The 22,678-nt window shown below is 45.4% G+C and overlaps 1 protein-coding gene across 1 annotated transcript in view; it reads left to right on the top strand.

Moving 5' to 3' along the window:
- Positions 1-20,075: 20,075 nt before the first annotated feature.
- Positions 20,076-22,678, top strand: part of HELZ2 (helicase with zinc finger 2) — a 57,462-nt gene continuing 54,859 nt past the window's right edge. Inside the window, exon 1 of the mRNA XM_087720633.1 lies at positions 20,076-20,194. The gene's annotated coding sequence lies outside the window, so the exon portion shown is untranslated. The remainder of the gene's footprint in view (positions 20,195-22,678) is intronic.

Genomic DNA, 22,678 nt, shown 5'->3' on the forward strand with positions numbered 1-22,678 from the left:
GAATGAGTTAAGCAGCTCTCTTGGCTGCCTGTTAGTTTCTTGCCATCTTCTCTCTTTAGTGAACTCGCTTTTTTACTTTTACTTTTTTATTGTTATTTATATGTTGAAAGAAACTTTTTTAACAAAATCATCTTCCGTTTTTGTTGCAAGTCTTCGTTCATTCTGAGCCTTTGCTTTCCTGACTTCATCTTTGCAAATTCAGGCTCTCTGCTGATATTCTGCCTTAGCTGCGTGTCCCTCTTTCCATTTTTTTTGTACTTGTTCTTTTTGTCTTTTAGTTTATCGCAAAGATCTTTGTGCAGCCATGCTGGTTTCTTCTTGGATTTCTTGTTTTTCTTTTTCAGTGGCATTGTGCTAGACTGGGCTTTTATGATCACATTCTTCAGTGTTTCCCACGCTTCCCGAGTTGTTTTCCCCTTAAGGATTTCCACCCACTGAATTTTTCTTTGGCTCTCTCTGAGTTGTTAAAATCAGCTCTTTTAAAGTTTAAAAGTCACTGGTTGACTTGTGTTTGCATTATATTGAATTCCAGCATGACGTGGTCACTTTCACCCAAAGTTCCGGCAACTTCAACTCCCTCTATCACTTCTCTATTAGTAAGAATTGGGTCCAGTATAGCTTTTCCTCTGGTTCCTTCCTCTACCTTTTTTTTAGTGTCATTGTAACTTTGAACGGTCACTAAACAAACTGTTGTAAGTCGAGGGCCACCTGTATTTTAGGTAGGTTGACCCTTGCTACCGGCCTAGAATTTACCTTGAGTTTTAGCCTTGGCCACCTGATCTTGCCTCAAAAGGCTGCTTTTGAGTGGCAGTCACATACATGAATTGCACCAGAAAATGCCGACTTTGGTCTACTCTAGATAAGATTATATTCCATTCACATCAACCCCTGTGACCTCTCAGCCAGTCTCTTGTTTACTTCTCAAACAGGAGCAAGTCCTTTCCATCTTTTGGCCCAAGCCCCAAATCAGATTTGAAGAACTTTGGACTCCTACTCAACGGAATTATTCACACTGTGCTGGATTATGATTGGGAGGCAAAAAGGTACACACACACACACACACACACACACACACACACACAAACATCAGTCTGCAAACTAGAATCAAAATGCAGGACCCAAAACTAAAAATCAAGGCTCACTGCACGCTGGGGGAGGCGCGTAAGAATAATGGAAAACACACCCTGTAGACAAGCGTGGCACGACATAACCGCGAACGTCAAAAGCGCGCCGACAACACCGCGGCGCTAAAACCGCGATGTCAAAAGCGCAGCGACAACAGCGCGGCGACAACAGCGCGGCGACAGAAGCACGATTTAACTTAAGGTAAGGTTTAGGGTTAGGTTTAGGTTTAGGGTTAGGTTTAGGGTTAGGGTTAGGGTTAGGGTTAGGTTTAGGGTTAGGGTTAGGGTTAGGATTAGGGTTAGGGTTAGGTTTAGGGTTAGGATTAGGGTTAGGGTTGTTACAGCGCGCTTCTGTCGGCGCGCTGTTGTCGGCGCGCTGTTGTCGCGCGGTTCTGATGGTGCGGTTTTGTCACCGCGCTTTAGTCTACCGCGGTTTTGTGGTGGAACCGTAGACAAGGAGATGCACCTGTTTTTATACCAGTAATGGTATCTTCTTATCTTCAATACCAGTTCAGTAGTGAGAGCATGCGCAGAAGGTCCTTGATGATGTCTGGGTGGGTGGGTGGATGGAGCCTCATGCCACCACCACTACCGGTTCACCCGAACCGGTGCAAAGCGGCAGAATACCACCTCTGATTTATACCAATAGCACTTAGACTTATATACCGGTTCACAGGGCTTTACAGGCCTCTCTAAGTGGTTTACAGAGTCAGCCTCTTTCCCCCGACAATCTGGGTCCTCATTTTCATGAACTAGGAAGGATGAAAGACCAACTTGTGCTCTTCAGGATCGAACGTCTGCCAGTGGAGAGACAGAGACAGAAAGAGTGAGAGATTGAAGCAGAGAAATAGAGGCAGAGAGAAGGATGAAGCACAGAAGGAAGGAAGGAAGGAAGGAGAGAGGGAGAGGGAGAGGGAGAGGGAGGGAGGGAGAGAGAGAGAGAGAGAGAGAGAGAGAGAGAGAGAGAGAGAGAGAGAGAGAGCAATAGCACTTAGACATATACCACCTTACAGCCCCCTCTAAGCGGTTTACAGAATCAGCCTATTTCCCTCCAACAATCTGGGTCCTCATTTTACTGATCTCGGATGGATAGAAGGCTGAGTCAACCTTGAGCCTGGTGGGGATTGAACTGCTGGCTATCTACAAGAACAATGGCCAATCACCAGGAGATGGTGAGTTCTAGTCCTGCTGAGGCAGGAGTCAGGACATAAAGTAAAGCAGGACATAAGAGTGAGACAAGACATGAAATGAGGCAAGACAGAAAGAAGGAATAACTTTTTAAGTCTTGTAGAAAAACAGGAAGTGCCAAGCCTCAAACTCACATCTGCCGCATGTTCAGTTAAGAGTTCAGTCAACCACAAATACTTTGTTGGAAACTTGGACACTTCTTTGCAAGTCAACTGAGACCTCCAGGGAAAAAAGATGTTTATCTGCTTCTTGCATAGTAACTGGTTTATAGATGATGACACCAATTAATGCAGACATAGTGCATTTTCATGTTTAGTTGTTTTTGAGGAACATATAAAAACTCACTTCTCCATAAGAAGGTTGTTCAAATGTTTAGATGTCTCCTTTGGCTCTCTTGCTCTGCGTGACCCGTCAAAACCGCGTTCCACAAAAGCGCGGTCGACGAAAGCGCGTATGTGACGTCATCACAGCGCGACGAAAAAGATCGAAAAATTGAAATAAAAATTAAATTACAGCAAGCCGATTCACATAAAGGTAAGGGTTAGGGTTAGGGTTAGGGTTAGGTTAAGGGTTAGGGTTAGGTTTAGAGCGTTAGCGTTACGCTTAGCGTTAGGTTAAGGGTTAGCGTTAGGTTTTTCGTTAGGTTAAGGGTTAGGTTTAGGGTTAGGTTTAGGGTTAGGTTAAGGGTTAGGTTTATTAGGGTTAGGTTTAGGGTTAGGTTTGGGGGGGTTAGGGTAAGGTTTTCACTTTATTTTTACATTTTTCGATCTTTTTCGTCGCGCTGTGATGACGTCACATACGCGCTTTCGTCGACCGCGCTTTTGTCTACCGCGGTTTTGTGGTAGAACCCTTGCTCTGAACCTTTGCTCAAATAAAAACTACTTCTTTTGATTCCGAAGTCCGAGTCCCTTAATTTTCTGCAACACTGCCTTAGGCATGAAAGCTGGCTGGGTGATTGTGCCAGTCCCCCTCCCTCAGGCCACCTCACAGGGTTGTTGTGTGGAAAATAGAAGGAAAGTGTGTTAGTGATGCTTGCTGCCGTGACTTACCTATAATGTAATAAAGGTAGGGTGAAAATCGAATAAATAAATCCAGCAGGCTAATGGAGAGGGACATTATTTTATATATTCGTATATTCGAACGTATTTTCTACGTTCACACAGCAGTCTTAACCAGGACAGATTTAAGGCCTGACCTAAACATTTTGACCAGCATACTAATTCAATGTTATTTATTACTACTCTATATGGGTCTCCATAGCCATAACTTAAGAATTCGATTTATAGTATGGTAGGAAGTTATCACTCAGCCCTCTCCCAGAAAAATGAAATATCCTAGGAAATATTGAAAAGGCAGAATATTTCTCTGGATGTGAAAAGAGCCAAGGTGGCACAGTGGTTAAATGCAGCACTGCAGGCTACTGCTAGATCAGCAGGTCAGCGGTTCAAATCTCACTGGCTCAGGGTTGACTCAGCCTTCCATCCTTCCGAGGTGGGTAAAATGAGGACCCAGATTGTTGGGGGCAATATGCTGACTCTCTGTAAACCGCTTAGAGAGGCCTGAAAGGCCTATGAAGCGGTATATAAGTCTACTGCTATTGCTATGAAAAAGAAAGAAACATGTTTTAAAACACAGAATAGCTGCCTGCACCTTCCTGCCCATCCCCACTTTGTCAATGGGCCATTAAAGCCTGAGCTAGTCCACTTTACATAATAAAGAGTTCTCCCCTTCAGCTCCAGAGTGATGGGATTAAGGCATGATAATATTGGCCCTTTACCCAACTCGCCACATGGCATCTGAGAACTCAACCAAACCTGGATTCAAAACGCAGCCTAGAGAGTTGTCCCTGCATGGCCCCATGGGAGCCTGACAACCAATCAGAATACAAGCTCAAGATCAAAGGCCAGTAGGGGATAAAACCAAGGACTCAGCATCCCAGCCCTTCCTTCTCTTTTCTCCACCAACATTGAAGCATGTGATCCCCTTTTCTGTTCAGGGCTCAAGCCATGTGGTCCTGTCCACCAATAAACCATCTTTCCAAGCAGCCTCCATGTCTCCAGTGTCTTTTTTCCCCACTTGGAGCCGAACCCAGAAGGACATTTCTTTCATCAGTACGAAGCAAGAAAACTAATGGAGCTGGAAATGAAATAATGAATTAAAGGGCACAATTTTATAAGATGGAATCAGCCGGGGGCGTATGTCACTTCAAATCAGGAGTGTGGAGGAAAAGAATAATGTGTCCTATCTGAGTGGCTGCCCCAAAGAAGGGGGGCTTAACCTCCAAAGCACTTGAAGGCAGGAAAACGAACAATGGATGGAAATTTATCAAGGAGAGAAACAACCTAAAACTAAGGAGGAATTTCCTGACAGTGAAAAAAATTAATCAGTGGAACAACTCGCCTTCAGAAGTTACGAATGCTCCAACACTGGAGATTTTTAATAACTGCAGCAAGACTGTTGGTGGCGCAATACTGGAAGAAGGAAGACTTGCCTACAATCCAAGAATGGACATTGAAAGTCACAAACTTAGCCGAGATGGCTAAAATATCGGCATATCTCAAAGATCACTCAAATGAGAGATATAAACGAGACTGGAAAAAATGGATTGATTATATACAAAATAAATACGGGACCAAGAAATTCCAGTTAGCCTATGCTTAAGATCAGAAATGATTTAAATTGTTTAAAGTTAGTTCAGCAAGAAGAAGCTAAGGTCAATGTAGAATGTCATTAATTTCTTTATTTCTTTTTTCTCAATAGATTTTAGACTGTTTTAGTTAAAAATCCATACCGTGTACGGGTTCTGGGAAGTGGGGGGGGAGGAGAAGGGGGGTTGGGGGGTGGAGGGAGGGAGGGGCATACAAAAAAAAGAAGTTACGAATGCTCCAACACTGGAGGTTTTTAAGAAGAGATTTGTCTGAAGTTGTATAAGGTTTCCTGCCTGAGCAGGGGGTCAGACTAGAGGACCCCCAAGATCCCTTCCAAATCTGTTATTCTGTTAAATCCCCTTCTTAGTTTCTGCTATCTGAAAGCAAAATTACATCAAAGTCCCATTTAGCATTCAAAAGGTCTCAGGTTATCTCCAAAAGGGCTCAGAAAAGCCAAGAGGTTTTAAGGCATTAGAATTGCTAATTGATAAGATATTCAAAACGTTTGAAATCCTCACACCCAGCCATCTTGTCTCCCCCGCCCTTTCTCATCCCAATTTAAACTCCACCCCAATTGAGTTTCTTTTTCCTTGCATCTGATGAAATGCCCTGTAACTTCAAAAAAAAATGCTAATGAAAGCAAACAGGACTCCTGCCTTACTGAAGTTGGCAGAAATTTTGGGTGCTCCATTGCTGGAGATTTTCAAGAAATTGAACAGCCATTTGTCCAGAATGGGCAAGGGGACGGACTAGAAGACCTCCAAGGTCCCTTCCAACTCATTTATGTTATTCCTCTCCTTACTTTGTTACGCACACTTACAATGCTGGATTCTCTGGAGGTTTTTAAGAAGAGATTAGACAACCATTTGTCTGAAGTGGTATAGGGTTTCTTGCCTGAGCAGGGGGTTGGACTAGAAGACCTCCAAGGTCCCTTCCCGCTCTGTTATTCTCTTAAATTCTCTCCTGGGTTTCCTCCTCTGCAAGCAAAACTAAATTGAAGTCCCATTTAGCATCCAAAAGGGCTCAGAAAACCCAAGACGTTTTAAGACCTTAGAATTGCTAATTGATAAAAGATATTCAAAATCGCTAAGATAATCGAAATCTGCATAGCCAGCCATCCATCTCGTCTTCCCTGCCCTTTCTCATCCCAAATTAAACCCCCATCCCAGTCCTTGCATCTCTGGAAATACCCTGTCACTCATAAAACGAGCAAACCTCTGCTTGAGCAGAGGGTTGCGTGACCCGTCAAAAGCGCGGACGGCAAAAGCGCGATCGACAAAATCGCGCCTTTGACGTCATCACAGCGCGACGAAAAAGATCGAAAAATTCAAATAAAAATTAATAAAAATTATCTATCTATCTATCTATCTATCTATCTATCTATCTATCTATCTCTGTATCTCTGTATCTCTGTATCTCTGTATCTCTCTATCTATCTATCTATCTATCTATCTATCTATCATCTATCCTCCCTCTCAAAACATCTATCTATCATCTATTATATTTATCTAATCTCTGTCATCTACCAATCTATCATCTCTGTATTTATATAATTTCTCTCTCTCTCTCTCTCTCTCTCTCTCTCTCTCTCTCTCTCTCTCGTGTGTGTGTGTGTGTGTGTGTGTATGTGAGAGAGAGAGAGAGAGAGAGAGAGAGAGAGAGAGAGAGAGAGAGAGAGAGAGAAGGCAACATCTGCCAGTCTCGGGACTTTACACGTGTCACATCGGAAAGCGGCTTCTGATGAAAGGCCGATGAATAAGCCTTTTTTTTTTTAATTGCGTGGTTGAGAGCCGTATTTGGCTCGGAAGAAAAAAAAAACTCGCCTAGAAACAGGAAAGGATCAGCCTATCCGGAGCTGCGATGCCCGAAACGCGTGATGAATTGACGAAAGGAGAGAGAAATGGAAAGCGAAACTTAAGGTTTTTTTTTTTTTTTTGCATTGACAGCTGGTCTAGAGAGCGAAAGAGCTTTTTCCCCCCTCCTTTTTTTTGATTTCCGCCCTGCAAGACGAGCTTTGCTCTTGAATAACCTCTTTGCTCACGCTGTCTTGCAAAACCCAGGCAGCCACCAATGGTCGGGGTTCAGACAGAGCCAAGTTGGATAAAGAGATTGGAGGTCCTAAAACTGAAGAATGAAGCAAGTAGCTTCTTATAAATATATAAATGCCGGCAGCTAAAATCAAAATCTTCCTGAGTCTTTGGTGGATGAAAAACTAAACAGAATTTAGCCAGAGAATCTAATCTAATCTATTCTCTCTCTCCCTCCTTCCCACCCTATATCTATCTATCTATCTATCTATCTATCTATCTATCTATCTATCTATCTATCTATCTATCTATCTATCTATCTATCATCTATCTATCTATCTATCTCTGTATCTATCTCTGTATCTATCTATCTCTGTATCTATCTCTGTATCTATCTATCTATCTATCTCTGTATCTATCTATCTATCTATCTATCTATCTCTATCTATCTCTGTATCTATCTCTGTATCTATCTATCTATCTCTGTATCTATCTATCTATCTATCTATCTCTGTATCTATCTATCTCTGTATCTATCATTTATCCTCCCTCTCAAAACATTTATCTATCATCTATTATATTTATCTAATCTCTGTCATCTACCAATCTATCATCTCTGTATTTATATAATCTCTCTCTCTCTCTCTCTCTCTCTCTCTCTCTCTCTCTCTCTCTCTCTCTCTCTCTCTTACTTTCCCATATGCATATAGGCTTGCAAAATCCAATTAAGGGTCTTGTTTATTTATTATTCAATAATATCCAGAAATCCATATTGTTTCCTCTCTCCCCCCTTCTCTCTCCCCCCCTCCCTCATAGAGATCTGGGATCCTTTCTTAACAGACAGTAAGTAACACCAGGAAATCCAGCATATAAAACAAAGAAAAGGCAAAATAAATTCACATAAACTAAGCCGTTTCTTTTTTGCTAGGCTTAATAACTAAACTTTGCAAAACCATATCTTGTGTTTATTTATTAATTCCATTTGTATGGCCATCCATCTCAGCAAGTGACTCTCTGGGCAGTGTACAATCTTAAGAGTAAACTAAAAACAAATTTCCATCATAAATACAAAAGTTGAAATATACAGAGACTGCCAAGAGGATATCGCAATCCATGGCTGTTTCCACAGTGAGACAGCACTTGGGCATGTGAATTTATTAGCAGCCAGCAGGAAATCGACAGTCATTTCTTTTTTTTAAATTTTTTAGTTTTAGTTTTTTTCTTCAGAAAACTTTTATGCTAAATAGCTCTCGTTAGCTCCCAGCAACATTCCATAAAATCAGAATATATATTTTTTTAAAATAACAATGCAATATCCTATATTCCAATGCATTTGAATGTACAACATTAAACCTGAAAATGAACATTCTTCTGAGGAATAATGGATAGACAATTAGAAAAGAATTATGGAAGATTTTTTAAAAAAATATATAAAATAAAACTTCTGTGAGATTATTAATGGCACAAAAATGGAAAGACTTTGAGATACTGTATGCACCACGGAAGAATGGCTGGTGAAGATAACAGAATTAGTACAGATGGCAGAATTGAATTTGATTAGAGAAGTGACAATACACACATTTATTAGTGAGCTGAAACCCCCGATAGGCTTTTTGGATGAACAAAGGGGGAAAAAATGAACTTGTGAGTTACAGGTTTGATGATTAGAAAGGACAGACAATGGAAGGAAGGAAATTATGCTGCAGCTTTAGACAGATAGGGAAAAATACAAATATACTTCGAAGTGCTGTTAAGAAAACCAAAAGTTGCTTCTTTGAAACTTTTTCTTTTTTTTCTTTCTGTTCTATTTCTCTCTTTCTACTTTTTTTACTTATTGTTTTTTCCTTTTCTCTTTCCAAGTTTGTGTCATTTTTATTCGTATGTATGTATGTATGTATGTATGTATGTATGTATGTATGTATGTATGTGTTTAGTGTCACAACCCCTGGTATGCCCAAATATGGGGTTGTGACACTAAATACACACCTACTTCCCTGGCTCAGCTGATAAGGAGGAGAACCGTGTGGCTTAGTGGTTACAACAACTGCCTAAGATGTAATATAGCACAGGTTCTAATCCCAGTAAGGGTATGGCTAGCTGATGTGAGCTAAATAGCTTGAAATAGATCTATACTAGTCTCCCTTTATTTATTTATCAGCACAAATACAACGCACATACACACACACACCTTGATTTACAACAGTTCATTTAGTGACCAAAGTTACAACAGCACTGAAAAAGGGACTTAACGAACATTTTTTACCCTTACCGACCATTGATCACAGTTATCTGATCAAAATTCAAACGTTTGGCAACTGGCTTGTATGTATGACGGTCACAGTGTTCCGGGGTCACTTGATCCCCTTTTGTGACATTCTGACAAGCCAAGTCGACGGGGAAGCCAGATTCACTTAACAACGGGGTTACCAATTTAACAACAGCAGTGAGTCACTTCACAAACGTGGCAAGAAAAGTTCTAAAATGGGGCAACACCCGCTTCACAAATTTCTCACTTAACAACATAAATCTTGGGCTCAGTTGTGGCCGTAAGTTGAGGACTACCTGTACTTGCTTTGGATAGTTCCCAGCAGGGAGATTTCTATTAAGTTTCACCACGCTTGGAAAATACTGCATCCAATTTTGGTAGCCGGGACGTAAAAAAGATGTGGAGACTCTAGAAAGAGTGCAGAGAAGAGCAACAAAGATGATTAGGGTACTGGAGGCTAAAACATAGGAAGAACAGTTGCTTGAATTGGGTATGTGTTGTCTAACGAAAAGGACTAGGGGTAGCACTGTTCCAATATTTAAGGAACTGCCACAAAGAAGAGAGAGTCAAGATATTATCCAAAGACCTGATGACAGAGCAAGAAGGAATGGATGGAAAGTAATGAAAGAGACAAGCAACTAAGGATAAATTTCCTGATAGTTAGAACAATTAATCAGTGGGACAGCTTGCCTCCAGAAGTTATGAATGCTCCAACACTGGAGGTTTTTTTAAGTAAGTATAATCTTTATTGTCATTGTACTTAAATACAACGAATTTGGTTTTAACCTCACTGGTGACGAGATTGGACAATCAAATGGATTTCCTTCTTGAGCAGAGGGTTGGACTAGAAGACTTCCAAGGTCCCTTCTAACTTTGTTCTGTTCTTCTTGTGACAGCCCTTAAAAGTATTAGAAGACAACTATCATGTCACCGCAATCTTTCTCTTCATTAGGCTAAACATACCTGATGCCTGCAACGGTTCACTGTAGGATTTAGACTCCGGATTCTTTGTTATCTTAGTTGCTCTTCCCTGCGCTCTTTCTAGAGTCTCAGCATCTTCTTTGTAACGTGGTGACCAAGAACGGACACCTGTATTCCAAGCATGACTCCCAGTGCAGTATAAAGCTGTACTATCACTTCGCATGATCTTAATTCTATCCCTCTGTTGATGCAACCTAGGCTTTTTCTGCCAGATGCAGCACAGGCCTGGTTCACCCCCCCCCCCCAAGAGTTTCGAAATGCCGGCTTAGCCCAAACTTTGATTGAAACCGTAGACATCTATAAACCGGAGAAGTCATCGCAAACATTCAGTCCCAAACCGCAAACTCTTGGGTGGGTCTTCACTTAGCAAATGAAACGGGAAGAAATCCCACTTCGTTTGGAGATGGGTTTCACTCTCTATCAAGTCTTCTTGTTCGGTGATGTTTTTCAACCACATAGAAGGAAGTGGCCGATGGAATGCATCATCTCTGAGCCTTTGCAAAGTGTTTCCTGATTCCTTGCGAAGTGTACGGATCCGGTGACATCGAGCCGTGAAGTGCTTTAAAAGTGTTTTTCTTTCGGGCTTGCTTTTCATGCCCTTGCTTTCCTGAAATCCTGGGCATTCTCACTATTTTTGATTGATTGATTGATTGATTACATTTATATGCCGCCCTTTTCCCCGAAGGGGACTCAGGGCGGCTCACAATTCAATCAGGGAAGGAGGTATAGACAGGGGGATAAAAAAGACGAGACATAACAATACAACATTTAAAAACACACAACAACCATACCATTCGAGAAGGGGGGACAAAAGCTCATTAGCCCCAGGCCTGTTGGAACAGCCAGGTTTTAAGGCCTTTGCGGAAGGCCTGGAGGGTGGTGAGGGTTCGAATCTCCACGGGGAGCTCGTTCCGGAGGGTCGGAGCAGCCACCGAGAAGGCTCTCCTCCGGGTAGTTGCCAGTCGACATTGGCCGGCTGATGGAATTCGGAGGAGGCCTAATCTGTGGGATCTGATCGGTCTATTGGAGGTGATTGGCAGTGTATTTCAGTGTTTGTCAACTTTAGCAGTTTTAAAGACATGTGTGGACTTCAACTGGCTGGCTGGGGAATTCTGGGAATTGAAGTCCTTGCGTCTTCATGCTTCCAAAGTTAACAAAGACTGCGCTATTTATTTGCAATAGTAGCATGTTGCTTTAAATATTCTCCCTAATCTTACGGTCTCTTTTCACCCCCCACTCCCCAAATTCTAGTTTTAAATAGGGTACCGATAAAATGGGGAAGGCGAAACTCCTTGCAGGAACAGCAGGGACGCCATGCAGATAAATCACAATGGTTCTATATCTGGTTAACACAATATGTGCCGATGGAAAGAGACGTAGCTAATTTCTCCCAAGGAGCAACGCAAGGTGGTGGAAAAAAGGGAATTCGACATGGGACATTTGTCCTTTACACGAGTTTGCTTCTAGGTTGTAGAACTTGCATCGTAACATAGAGCCAGTTTGTCGTGGTGGTTAAGGCACAAGACTAGAGACTAGGCGACGTCAACACTGTGCGTCATCACCGCCGCGACAACAGCGCGGCAACAGAAGGGTGCTTTAAAACGGCGCCGCGGCAGAAAGCCGATTTCAATTAAGGTAAGGGTTAGGATTAGGTTTAGGGGTTTGTTATAGGGTTAGGTTTAGGTTTAGGTTTAGGGTTAGGATTAGGTTTAGGGTACGAGTGCTTGGGAATGCGCAGATTTGCCCTCCGCGATTATATCATCGCGGTAGGGTCGCGTTTTTCCTTAGCGCTTCGAACGGCGCGAATTAGTCTTCGCGCTTATGTCTCCATGGATAAGGGCTTCGCGGATTTGTGGTGGAACCGATGGTGAGTTGTAGTTCCACCTGTGAGAAAAATAGAACGGGGGGAGCTGCGATTCTGTTGTTGTTGTACTCTTTACATGCTCTTCTATCCAGTAAGGTTTAGGGGGGCCTGCGATGGGTTCGATCTTGACATTAATTCATCTGATGCAAGTTTAAAGAAAAATTATAATCAGGTTGGCTTGAGAGTTTTAGTGCGTGGTTCCTCTTTCCCCATATAATATTGTTCCTTATATTTCAGGATGAGAGGAATTGGGGCTGGGGCAAATGGGGAACTACATGGTAGTGGCATGTACGAAAACAGAAATCTTGATTGTCTGATTGGCGCTCACTGCAATGTGATTAACAGAATTGCTTTGTGTGTGCTAGGCTCTAAATTCTAATAAACCTTTGGATTCTAAAGTGAGATACCTTGTGGTGTGTGGTCTTTTCAATTTCTACAACGCACAGCTTTTGCTACTAATCAGGTTTTTCCCCTGAGACACTTTCGGCATGAAAGCCGGCTGGGTGACTTTGGGCCAATCACCAGGAGACTGTGAGTTCTAGTCCTTCCTTAGGCATGAAAGATGGCTTGGTGACTTTGGGCCAATCACTGGGAGACAATGAGTTCTAGTCCCACTTTAAGCATGAAAGACAGTAGGGTGACTTTGGGCCAATCACTGGGAGACTGTGAGTTCTAGTCTCACTTTAGGCATGAGAGATAGTAGGGTGACTTTAGGCCAATCACTGGGAGACTGTGAGTTCTAGTCTCACTTTAGGCATGAAAGCCGGCTGGATGACTTTGGGCCAATCACCAGGAGACTGTGAGTTCTAGTCCTTCCTTAGGCATGAAAGATGGCTTGGTGACTTTGGGCCAATCACTTGGAGACTGTGAGTTCTAGTTTCACTTTAGGCATGAAAGACAGTTGGGTGACTTTGGGCCAATCACTGGGAGACTGTGAGTTCTAGTCTCACTTTAGGCATGAGAGACAGTAGGGTGACTTTGGGCCAATCACTGGGAGACTGTGAGTTCTAGTCTCACTTTAGGCATGAAAGACAGTAGGGTGACTTTGGGCCAATCACTGGGAGACTGTGAGTTCTAGTCTCACTTTAGGCATGAAAGACAGTAGGGTGACTTGGGGCAAATCACTGTGAGACTGTGAGTTCTAGTCTCACTTTAGGCATGAAAGACAGTAGGGTGACTGGGCCAATCACCGGGAGACTGTGAGTTCTAGTTTCACTTTAGGCATGAAAGACAGTAGGGTGACTTTGGGCCAATCACCGGGAGACTGTGAGTTCTAGTCTCACTTCAGGCATGAAAGACAGTAGGGTGACTTTGGGCCAATCACCGGGAGACTGTGAGTTCTAGTCTCACTTTAGGCATGAAAGACAGTAGGGTGACTTTGGGCCAATCACCGGGAGACTGTGAGTTCTAGTCTCACTTTAGGCATGAAAGACAGTAGGGTGACTTTGGGCCAATCACCGGGAGACTGTGAGTTCTAGTCTCACTTTAGGCATGAAAGACAGTAAGGTGACTTTGGGCCAATTACTGGGAGACTGTGAGTTCTCGTCTCACTTTAGGCATGAAAGACAGTAGGGTGACTTTGGGCCAATCACTGGGAGACTGTGATTTCTAGTCTCACTTTAGGCATGAGAGACAGTAGGGTGACTTTGGGCCAATCACCGGGAGACTGTGAGTTCTAGTCTCACTTTAGGCATGAAAGACAATAGGGTGACTTTGGGCCAATCACTGGGAGACTGTGAGTTCTAGTCTCACTTTAGACATGAAAGACAGTAGGGTGACTTTGGGCCAATCACCGGGAGACTGTGAGTTCTAGTCTCACTTTAGGCATGAAAGCAAGATTTTGGGCAGTCTCATTCTCTCAGCCCCAACACAATTCACAAGTTTGTTGTGTTGTAGGGACAATAGGAGGAGAAGGCAATATTAAGTTCTCTGCCTGGAGTTATTTACAAAAACAATAAAGATGGGATGTAAAATAAATAAATTTGAAATTCTGTGTAAAATTGCCTGTCCTGGGGAAATGGTGAGGATGACACAGAGACAACTATGACAAATAGCAACCAATCTAACTTGTGGGGTTTTCCCCCTGCCAGCAAATGAAAATGAAATTAGAAAGAAAATCCATCTAGGGAAAAGGGGAATATATTTAAACATTTGCAATGTCAAGCAAATAGTCAGTTCTATTTTTTTAGAGATCTCCTTATGCAACCAAGTCAGGAAATAACAGTTTGATCCCATAGCCTCTTTGAGAAAAAGAAAAATTGTTGTATGTTTAGTCTTGCTAAAAAAAATATGCTAGTTTTCCTCACCACTTTGTCTGAAATTGCCATAGGTGGCTTGTTTGAAAACAGCACAAGCTTCTGCCTTCTGAAAAAGAAAGTTTTCAATTAAACCGCTTAATTAACCTGGTTAATCAACCTGTGCAAATGTAAGCTGGGTTTGAGTTGCAAAAGTTTGACACTGGTCCCCTCCACAAATATAACGCGAGTTCACGTGTCAACTTAATGTGAGAATCCAGCCCTTGGGTTCTTTAAACCAGTGTTTCTCAACCTTGGCAACTTGAAGATGTCCGGACTTCAATTCCCAGAATTCCCCAGCCAGCATCCGCTGGCTGGGGAATTCTGGGAGTTGAAGTCCAGACATCTTCAAGTTGCCAAGGTTGAGGAACACTGCTTTAAACCATGGTTTATGATTTCATTTGTGAATCAAGCTTACCGTGGCTTATTCAACAAACTCTGGTTAATGTCTAAATTACTGCAGTATGTGAATGCAGGCATTTATTCCTTCAACGCTACAGGGTTTAAGAGCCTGTGTGGGGGTGAAGGTTTCAAGTTGAACTGGAGCTACTTAGTTTCAATATTTCTAGCTGACTGTGGGCAAATTACTTTCACTCAGCCCCGTCTACCTCGCAGGGTTGTTGTGGAACAAGTATGAAAAGAAATCCCCATATGTCTGTAGAGATTGTCAGTCATCCAGGTCATGGTTGACTTTTTTCAAAAGGCAACTGAACTTTCTTGGTTTAGTTTGGTTATTCTTTGAAAAAGTTTAGCTTCTCATCCAAGAAACGGTTGCAGGCAGTCCTCGACTTACAACAGTGTTGCTTAGCGACCGTTCAAAGTTACAACGGCACCGAAAAAAATGACCATTTTTCACACTTATGACCCTTGCACCCCCAGGGTCACGTGATCAACATTCAAATGCTCGGCAACTGGCATGTACGTATGACTGTTGCACTTTCTGGGATCCTGTGACCCCCTTTTACGACCTTCCGACAAGCAAAGTCGATGGGCAAGCCAGCTTCATCTAACAACCGTGTGACTGATTTTCACAACGGCAGTGATTCACTTAACAAAGGCGGCAAGAATCGCCGTAAAATGGAGCAAAACTCGCTGAGCCTATTTCTCGCTTAGCAACATAAATTTTGAGCTCAATTGTGATCGTAAGCTGAGGACTGCCTGTATGCAATCCCAATGTTGTCACAGTCTAATTTTGATATACCGTACACTGATCATTACAGGTAGCCCTCAAATTAACAGTTCGTTTAGCGACCGTTCGCGGTCACAACAGCACTGAAAAAAGTAACTTATGACCATTTTTCATGCTTGCAACCATTGTGTGACATCCCTACAGTCACGTGATCAAAATTCAGATGCTTGGGAACTGACTCAGATTTATGACGGTTGCAGTACCCCGGAGTCATGTGATCCTGTTTTGCCACCTTCTGACAAGCAAAGTCAATGGGGAAGCCCGATTCACTTAACAACCGTGTGACTAATTTAAGAACTGGATTTTCTTGCCTTGTCTTGGAGGTTGAATGAGAGCTTATTTAGATATGAAAAGTTCAACGCTGAGTTCAACGTAGAGATCTTATTGACTTTTTTCTTTTTTTCTTTTTTTTTAAATTTCCTTGGTTTTAATATATTTTAGACTGTGTTTGATAAAAAGCTATACCGTGTACGGGCTCTGGGAAGTCGGGGGGAGGGGGAAGGGAGGTGGGGTCCTAGGGGGGAGGGGGGAAATATAGTATGTGCTAGATTTTAAAGTAACATGATTGCACTTGTATACTGTTGCTCTTTAATTCTAGTGTAAAAATAGGAAGCAATAGCAGTAGACTTAGCAGTAGACTTATATACCGCTTCATAGGCCTTTCAGGCCTCTCTAAGCGGTTTACAGAGAGTCAGCATATTGCCCCCAACAATCTGGGTCCTCATTTTACCCACCTCGGAAGGATGGAAGGCTGAGTCAACCCTGAGCCGGTGAGATTTGAACCGCTGACCTGCTGATCTAGCAGTAGCCTGCAGTGCTGCATTTAACCACTGCGCCACCTTGGCTCAGGAAGCTGAATATATTGATAGATAGTAGAAATACACCGAAGGGAGGAGCAGAGGGAAAGAAGAAAGAGGGGTAGAGAGGGTGGGAGAGAGGATGGGAGGGAGGGTGAGATGGAAGGGAGGGAGTGTATTGGGAGAGAGGAGTGATAGAGGGGGAGGGGAAGTAGGGTAGAGGGGAATGTTGGAGGGGAGAAAGGAAAGTTGGAGGGGGGTGAAAGAAAGGGTGTATGGAGAGTCGAAGTGGTATATTGGGTTTGTATTTTGGGGGGTATTGTTGACAAGAATGGCTGTGTTTATTGTTCAATGTTATATGGCCCCGGTTATGCACAGTATATATGTGACTGTATGAAATGAAAAATTAAAAAATAAAGAACTGGATTTTCTTAAGAACTGTGCCAGAACACGTTGTAAAATGGGGCAAAACACACTTAACAAAAGTGTCGCTTAGCAGGAATTTTCGGCTCAATTGTGGTCGTAAAGTGAGGACTATCTGCATTGCATTGTTGTTTATGTTCACAGGTTGAAACTTAAATACAGTGTAGAAGAATAGAATAGAATCAAATAGAATAGAATAACAGAGTTGGAAGGGACCTTCTGCAGTCACTTCTTAAAAACTTCCAGTGTTGGAGGATTTACAACATCCCTCTTAGCTGCAGAAGTTGCTGAAAGTTATAAAACAACTGTGACAAGACAAGAAAGGAGGAATACACAAAGCTGCGGTGGTTTTAGCTGTTTCATAAGTATGGTCTGAACTGGCTCGGCAGCAGACAGAAATTCTTTATTAGTTCAAAGGTGAGGTAATAAAACAATAAAACCAACCAACCACCAAAACGGAAACTGAAAAAAATAAAATAAACCCACCAGCAGAAATGGAAACAGAAACACACACACACACACACACACACACAAACACACACAGATGATTGGTGGGAAGAAAGAAAAGGGGCTGCAAAAAATATTTATTTTGCAAACAAGTTGTGTGAAAGCTGTGATCTGCCCACTAGGGAGGTGTGCCACAATGAAACAAGGCGGACGGGTTGGTTTGGCAAATATGAAAGGTAGAACCCCCACTTGTAACCAGAATTCAGCCCAAGGCTGCGACGCCAAGCCGTTCTTAAATGAGCTTTGCCCCACTCTACGACCTTTTCTGCCACAGTGGTTCAGACAAGCGCTGCAGTCATTAAGTGAATCATGCAGTCGTTAAGCAGATCGGGCTGCTCCCCCCTCCCCCCCCACTGTTGGAAGCTGGCTGGGAAGGTTACACATGTTGATCACAGGACTCCCGGAGAGTGGAACTTTCAACTTGAAGAACAAGTGGACTTCAACTCCCAGAATTCCCCAGCCGGCACGTGCCGGCTGGGGAATTCTGGGAGTTGAAGTCCACTTGTTCTTCAAGTTCCCCAGTTTGAAATACTCTGTTCTAGGGAATCCTTAAGCAATCAATTCCAAAGCTGAAAAATCTGTCGAATGCCTATTGCAGTGTTTCTCAACCTTGGCAACTTGAAGATGTCCGGACTTCAACTCCCAGAATTCCCCAGCCAGCGAATGCTGGCTGGGGAATTCTGGGAGTTGAAGTCCGGACATCTTCAAGTTGCCAAGGTTGAGAAACACTGGCCTATTGCCCCCTTAACCCCCTCCCCAATGCTGAATGACTGAAGTACGGCTGACGGGGGAATTCTGGGAGTTGAAGTCCACCCATCCTCGAGTCACCAAGCTTGAGAAATGGGTTGGGGACTCCAAGGATTATGGTGGGCAGAGACTTACCCTCATCCCATCATTCTTGGGGAGCCGAACCTAAGAGAATTCTTCGCTTTTTCAATTTTTAAAAATTGAGTCACTTCGATGAGTTGGGTGGTTGTAGAAAAGAAAGGAAGGAAGGAATATCTCAACTTGCAAGAGTTCATTTAGTGGCTGTTCAAAGTTAGAATAGCACTGGAGAAAAAAGTGACTTACGGCTGTTTTTCACACTTATGACCATTGCAGTATCCCTTGGTCAAAATTTGGCACTTGGCAACTGACTCATATTTATGAACGGTTCTAGCGCCCAGGGTCACATGATCCCCTTTTGCGACCTTCCGACAAGCCAAGTCAATGAGGAAGCCAGATTCGCTTAACAACCATGTTACTAACTTAAGAACTGCAGGGATTTTCTTAAGAACAGTGGCAGGAAAGGCCGTAAAATGGGGCAAAACTCACGTAACCAAAGTGTCTCACTTACCAACAGAGGTTTGGGCTTCAATTGTGGTTGAGGACTAGAGGTACAGGGTTTCCTGCTTGAGCAGGGGGTTGGACTAGAAGACCTCCAAGGTCCCTTCCAGCTCTATTATTCTGTAGAGGGTGCCCTCCTCTCTGAGCGTACCCACATCCTCCTCCTCCCCCTGGTCCTTTCCTTGCACACCACTCTGGGGACCCTGCTGGGGGGGCCACAGGGGGATGCTGGAAGTGGGGAGGGGGCGCCTCAGGTCCAGCTCAGCAAAGAGGAGTGACAATTGGCTGGTTGGCCGTCTCCTCCTCCTCTTCCTCCTCCTCCTCCTGGTCCTTTCCTTCTTTGTACACCACTTTGGACCCCTTGGAGGGCAGCTTGTGGGGGGAGGAGAGAGGGGGACATGCAGGAGGAAGAAGAGGGGCACTGTGGGTCTGGCTTGGCACAACTGGGTAGGGGGCACCCCTGCCTAATCGCCCCTCCCACGCCTCCTCCTAGCCTTTTCCTTCCTTGTGCACCACTTCAGAGAGCCTGCTGGGGGCGCAATGGGGCATGCAGGAGGAGGGGGCACCGCTGGTCCGGGTGGAGGGAGACAGTTACCTAACTGCCCCTCCTCCTGCTGGTTCTTTCCTGACTTCCTTGTTCAACAGTTCGGACACCTGGGGGGATGGGTGGATGTAAGAATAGGGGGATATGCTGGAGGTGGGCAGGTGTCCCAGGTCCTGCTGGGCCAAGCGGGGGGGGGCAGAAACAGCTGGATGCCCCCCTCCCCAACTCCCCCCCCCGTACTTTCCTTCCTTTTTAGACCCTTGGAGAATTCTTTGGGGAGGGGGTGCGAGGGATGATGGAGGCTGCAGGGTCCGCTGGACCAAATGAAGGGGGGGGGGAGACAGCTGGCTGGCCTCCCCTCTTCCTCCTGGCTTTTCTTCCTCGCCCACCACTTTGGACCCCCCCCCGGGGGAGGAGGGAGGTTTCCGGGGGTCGCAGTGAGACTGCTGGTGGTGGGGCGAAGAAGGGCAGGCGGTAACAGAATGCCCCCCACACCTCCTGCTCCTTTTCTTCTTTGCGCACCACTTCGGACCCCTCGGGGGAATCTTTGGGGAGGGGGCGCAGGGGGGATGCTGGAGGTGGGGGCGCGGCAGGTCCAATTGGGCCAAGCGTTGGGGGGGGGCAACCGATTGCCGTCCCTCCCTCTCCTCCCCCCTGATCCTTTCCTTCCCGGCGCACCGCTTTCGAGCCCCGGAGTGGGGAGATCTTCGGGGGTCCCAGGGGGGGGGCTCCTGGCGGGCGGAGGCGCTGAGGGGCCGGCCGGGCGAAGCAGGGGGCGGGCACAGCTGGCCGGCCGCCCCTCCCAGTCCGCCTCCTCCCCCCCCCCCCCCGGGCTGGAGCCGCGCCTGATGTAATTTCCGAGCAAGCCGCGCGCGCCCAGGCCCCGAAAACGAAACTCGGGCCGCCTCTCAAAAGCGCGCCGGCGGGCAGCGCTACAACCATTCGCCGCTCGGTCGGCCGGACAGGCTCCGTTCCCCATCGCTCGCTTGGAACATCGCTTCCCGGAGCCCCGCGGGGTAAGCACAGCCGTCCGCCGCTGGGTCTCCCACCTCGGGAGAGGGGAAAGAGGGCAGGAGCCGCGTTCGCTTCGCCCTGGGAAAGTTGGGGAGAAGCGCCCAACCGGCACGGGGGAAAAAAAAAGGAAGGGGCGATGGGGTCGTGGAAGAGGAGGGTGGTCGAGGGCTCCGATCTGATCCCCCCCACCTCTCCCACGTGGACGGATTGGGCGACCGAGGCCGGAGTGCGGGGTCGGCATTGGCTGCGGAGGATGCGCCTTGGGGTGTCTTGCCGGGGTCGGAGGGACCCCAGACCCACTTAGAGCCAGAGGAGCCAAAAGAACCGAGCGATCCAGGATGCTGGGGTGATGGGGGGTGGGTGGACTGGAGCGATCTCCTTAAGATCCGGCCGATCGCCGCCGCCCTGCTGCCCTGGGGGGAACTACAGTTCCCATCAGCCCCAGCTGGGAACGGCCACGGAGGAGGGAGACACTAGCAGTGATGGCGGGGAGGAGGGGGGAATCTCCCGGTGGCCGGCTGGTCATTTAAAAGGCGCGTTTGCTTTGGATGGGCACGGAGGGAAGGGAAGGGAAAGGGCTCTTGAAAGCATCTTTGCTGGAGGGGCGAGGGCGGCAGACCGAGGAGCCCAACCCCTTCCCCCTCGCGGAGTTTTGCAATTTCGGGCTGAAACTTCCCCCCTTGGGGGTTTTTCGCCCGCATTGGGGGGTGTCCCTGTGAAGAGGCGCACGGGGCGCTTCTGACACCGAAAGACACGTTTCTCTTCCAGCTGGAAATCTCGGGTGGAAAACACCCCGCCGCCACCACATCTGCTTCCTCCTCGGGTCGGACTACAAGTCCCATTTCTCCCTGCCAGCCGGACAAACCGGGACAGCAGCCGCGCTGGGATGTGTGTACCTATCTGTGGAATTGCCATCTTCGTGGAAGTGGGGGAGCAGTTTGGGCTGGCAGTGACTTTTTGGGGACAATGTTTCTAGCTGGGTTGAGTTGAAGCTGGAAGGGACCTTGGAGGTCTTCTAGTCTATCCCCTGCCCAAACGGGGGAGTTTGGGACAACTTTTTCGTTTGTTTGTTTGTATCTTGCCTTTATTATTTTTACAAATAACTCAAGGCAGGGAACTATCTAATTCACCTTATTTCTCCTATTTTCCCCTCCACAACAACAACCCTGTGAGGTGAGTTGGACTGAGAGAGAGAGCAACTGGCCCAAAGTCGCCCAGCTAAGGCAGGACTTGAACTCAGAGTCTCCTGCTTTCCAGCCTGGTGCCTTGACCTTTAGACCAAACTTCCTGCTTTCTCTCTCTCTCCAAGTCTTCTCTGTATTCCTGGCATGGGGCTATTATTTTTGCAGCCTGTCCTCCTGAAATTTAATCTCATCCTCTGAAGACTTCAAGGCCTTTATGTGGGAAGAGGAGCATTTGAATTACGCATTTCCTCTTGCCAAGATACACAATCAAGCCCAGAGAGATAAGATGGGGGGTTTAGGCCTTGGGCTAAACCATAATGGGATTTGCAGAAGGCAAGCCCAGCCAATTGTAGTTCCTTCAATAAGCTAGTTTCCCCTTCCATGATTTAGTGGGGTGGGCCAGCCCAGCCAGAGCAGTGAAAAATCAGAAGACATGTCCTCCCATGGCTGGTGCCCATAGCAACTTTAATACCAGCGGTATTAACACAAGCGCCTGGCTCAATAGTAGTAACTGTGAAAGGGATCTTGGAGTCCTAGTGGACAACCATTTAAATAGGAGCCAGCCGTGTGCAGCAGCTGCCAAAAAAGCCAACACAGTTCTAGGCTGCATCAACAGAGGGACAGAATCACAATCACGACAAGTGTTAATACCACTTTATAAGGCCTTGGGAAGGCCACACTTGGGATACGGCATTCAGTTTTGGTTACCATGATATTAAAAAAAAAATGTTAAAACGGTTTCCGCCAGAAGTTGTGGGTGCTCCCTCATTGGAGATTTTTTTTTATTATTATTATTTTTATTTTATCAATTTCATTTATACATTCACAATTATATGATCTCATAACTGTTATTAATAATATGTATTTATAACAATTTTTCCCTACTGTTGACAATATAATACTTGAAGATTGCTTTTTTAACATCCTATAGATCCATCTTATCTTACAACGGTCCTACTTCTTCTTCCCTCCCTCCCTCTTTCCTTCCCTCGTTTCTTCTCTCCTACTCCCCTTCCTTCCCTCCCTCCTTCCCCTTCCCTCTTTCTCTCCTTCCCTCCTTCCTTCCCTCCTTCCTTCCTTCCCTCCTTTCTTTTCTCCTTCTCTCCTTCCTTTCCCCCTTCCTTTCCTCCTCTCCCCTTCCTTCTCTCCTACATTCCCTCCTTCCTTTTTTAAGAAGAGATTTGACAGCCATTTGTCTGAAATGTTCTGGGGTCTCCTGCAAGAAGGGAGTGAAGTTTGCAGAGAGGAGGAGGGGGAGGAGGAGGAGGAGGAGGAGGAGGAGGAGGAGGAGGAGGAGGAGGA

This window comes from Thamnophis sirtalis, unplaced genomic scaffold, assembly GCF_051295495.1.
Source record: "Thamnophis sirtalis isolate CommonGarterSnake01/CBP01778 unplaced genomic scaffold, rThaSir2_p1.2 scaffold_7, whole genome shotgun sequence".
Lineage (NCBI taxonomy): Eukaryota > Metazoa > Chordata > Lepidosauria > Squamata > Natricidae > Thamnophis > Thamnophis sirtalis.